Here is a 3722-nt window from a genome sequence, read left to right as displayed (position 1 = left end):
GAGACAAAAACAGAAGGAAGAGGACATGAGGAGGAGGAGGAGGAGGGGGAGGGGGAGGAGGAAGAAGAAAAGCAGGGGGGAGGAGGAGTGGAAGGAGGGGAAGAAAGGGGAAGAGGGGAGGAGGAGGGGGAAGAGAGGAGGAGGGAGGGAGAGGGGGAGGAGGAGGGAGGAGGAGGAGGGAGGAGGGTAGGAGGAGGAGGGCAGGGGGAGGAGGGGGAGGGGAGGGGGAGGGCAAGGGGAGGAGGAGGGCAGGGGAGGAGGGGGAGGGTAGGGGGAGGAGGGGGAGGGGAGGAGGGGGAGGGGAGGAGGGGGAGGGGAGGAGGGGGAGGGGAGGAGGGGGGAGGAGGAGGGGAGGAGTGTAGGGGGAGGAGGAGGGGAGGGGGAGGAGGGGAGGGGAGGAGGGGAGGAGGGGGAGGGGGGAGGGAGGGCAGGGGAGGAGGGGGAGGGGGAGGGTGCGGGTGGCCAGCCGTGGGGAGCACTCACTCCAGCCGCTGCAGCTCCCAGATCCACGTGTCGGGGAAGTACTTGCGCACGGGCGTGGGGGGCGCGGCGGGCCTGCTGGCCCTGTCCACCTGCATACTGCCCACCTGCATGGAGCGCTCGTGCGCGCCGGGGTACATGAGGCCCACGGGCTCTGTGGAGACAGCTCGCTCAGCGTGTGCACGGGGGGGGGGGGGGGGGGCTGGGGGGGCAGGATGCCCGTGGGCCGCCCGCGTGCGCACGCCTGGCATCCCAGCCGCTCGGGAGGCTGAGAGCTGAGGACCGGGGTTCGAGGCCAGCCTGGGCAGGCACGTCCGTGAGACTCAGATCTCCGGGGAAGCAGCAAAAAGCTGGAAGTGGAGCTGCGGCTCACGTGGCAGGGCGCCAGCCCGGAGCCAAAAGCAAAGCGAGAGGGACGCGCAGCAGGTCGAAGCCCAGCTCCAGCGCGAAGGAATAGAGGAAGGAGGAAAGAAAGGAAGGGAGAAAGGAAGGCAGGAAGAAGGGAAGGAAAGAAAGGAAGGAAGGAAGCAAAAAGGGGAAGAAAGGAGAGAAAAATGGAAGGAAGGGAGGGAGGGAGGGTGGAAAGGAGGGAGGAAAGGAGGGAGGGGGAGGGAAGGGAGGGATGAGAGGAGGAAGGGAGGAAGAAAGAAGGGATGGAGGAAGGAAGGACAGAGGGAAGGAAGAGAGGAAGAAGGAAAAGATGGAGGAAGGGAGGGAAGGAGGAAGGAAGGAAAGAGGGAGGGATGAAAGGGAAGGAAGGGAGGAAGGGAGGGAGGGAGAGGAGGGAAGGAGAGAAGGAGGGAAGGAAGGAGGGAGAGGGAGAGGAGGGAGGGAGGGAAGAAGGGAGAAATGGAGGGAGGAAGGGAGGGAAGGAGGGAGAGAAGGAGGGAGGAAGGGAAGAGGGAGGGACGGAGGGAGGGAGGGAGGGAAATGGAGGGAGGGATGGAGGAAGGGAAGAAAGGGAAGGAGGGAGGGAGAGGAAGGAGGGAGGGAGGAAGGGAGGGGGAGAGAAAGAGGGAGGGAGGGGGAGGGGGAAGGCGCCGTTGGCTTGGAGTTGGACTGGGCGCGTGTGGCGGGTGGAATGGCGTGGCGGGTGGAATGGCGTGTGGCGGGTGGAATGGCGTGTGGCAGGTGGAATGGCGTGTGTGGCGGGTGGAATGGCGTGGGTTGGTGGCGTGGCTGGGTGCGGGGCGGGGTCTGTGGTGTCCAGCGCTGTGTTTGTCAATGGAGCCAAGGAAAGCCAGCGGAGAGTGTGGCAGGCATGGTATGACACACGCACTGTGTGTGTGTGTGTGTGTGTGTGTGTGTGTGTGCGTGTGTGTGTGTGTGCGTGTGTGACGGGAACTCTGGCCCCCACTCCTGTTTTTTCGCTCAAAGCTGGCACTCTGCCACGTGAGCCACACCTCTGGCTTTTATTTGCTCTTCGTGTTGGCTGGCTAATGGGAGGTGAGGATTTCTTGGGTTTGCTGCCCGGGCTTTGAACCCTGATCCTCAGATCTCAGCCTCCTCGTGAGCAGCTGGGATGGCAGGCGTGGGCCACGGCACCTAGCCACGCGAGCGCTTTCAAGGTGCAGGGTTTCTGTTTCTGTTTTGTATTTGGTCGAATCAGATTCCTCATAAATGATTTTCAAGAATAGTTTTGGGGCCAGAAATAGGACTCGAACTCAGGACTTGGGGGGGGGGGTCTCATTTTGCTCAAGGCTGGCGCTCTACCCCTTGAGCCACAGCACCACTTCCAGTTTTCGAGCGGTTTATTGGAGATCAGAGTCTCCCGGACTTTCCTGCCTGGCTGGCTCTGAACTGCGATCCTCAGATCTCAGCCTCCTGAGTGGCTGGGATGGCAGGTGGGAGCCACAGCACCCGCCGAATGTTTTTACGTCATACTTTATCTTTAAAATTATTTGATCGGAGTGTTTTAGGCAATAATTAATTTTTTTACCTGCATATCTTGAATATTGCACTTCGTACTGTGGAGGCTGGGCGCACACTTTGGGTTTATGTATCTTGGAGTTGGTGAACACCTTTAAGCCCATGTCCTACAAAGGAAATTGAACAGCTCATGAATGAACTTTGCATGCTAAAACGTGTGTGCACAAGCTGAAGAAACAGTCTGCTTTGCTTAATATGAAACGTGTGTGTGTGTGTGTGTGTGTGTGTGTGTGTGTGTGTGTGTGTGTGTGTGTGTGCGTGCACCTTGAACTCAAGGCCTGGGTGCTTTGTTTTCCTTCTCTCTACCACGTAAGCCACAGCCCCCATGGATGGCTTTTTGGTGGTTCAGTGGAGATCAGAGTCTCGCAGACTTTCCTGCCCGGGCTGGCTTTGAACCATGATCCTCAGATCTCAGCCTCCTGAGTGGCTGGGATGACACTCTTTCTGTATTATTTTCTGTAAGCGGGATCAGTATAGATCACCCAGGAGGCTGAACATTTCCCAGCCCTGATTTCTTGGGTAGCTCTACTAGTTACTGCCCGCGTGAAATTCATCAACTCCAATCTTCATAAGAAGCCACTAATAACCTTTCCACCTGTGAAATATATATAGATATAGAAATACATCTATCTATGTGTCTACATCTCTATGTATACATATAATTATATAAACATATTTATATCCAAGTTAATATCTGTCTACCTGTGTATCTCTCTAGATATATGTATCTATTTCTACTTATGTATATATCTATCTATAAATACACATAATCTACCTATAAATACACATAAGTATATATTTATAAACATATACAAATCTATATAGAGAGATAAATATCTGCCTATATACACATACATTTATCTATAAATATACATATTATATATTATGTCACGCAACATATATTTATATAAGAAGCTGCATACTGTATAATACAACTGTAAAAGTTACGCACGAATATAAGTATAGATCTCTAAACATATACATACCTAGAGATATGTAAATACCTGCCAACATTTACCCATATACATGTTATATGTTACATACTCTTATACGACATATATGTATAACTTGCATAATAGATAATATAACAATTACACATAAGTATATATAAATTTTTCCTGGCCTCCAACTTCGATCCTCGGACTCCAGCCTTGGAGGAGCTGGGATTCGGGACGTGAGCCTCGGTGTGTTCTGGGAGGGAGGTGTGTGTGTGGGGGGGCCTACCTTCAGGAACATGTACATGTCCTTTTCGTCTGAGTTGGAGACCGGGGAGTAGAGGATCCCGTGGATGTACACGTTCTGGCGGTCCACAC

The sequence above is a fragment of the Dipodomys spectabilis genome, unplaced genomic scaffold (assembly GCF_019054845.1).
Source record: "Dipodomys spectabilis isolate Male_0828 unplaced genomic scaffold, ASM1905484v1 ptg000216l, whole genome shotgun sequence".
Taxonomy (NCBI): Eukaryota; Metazoa; Chordata; class Mammalia; order Rodentia; family Heteromyidae; genus Dipodomys; species Dipodomys spectabilis.
This window is presented reverse-complemented; position numbering follows the sequence as displayed.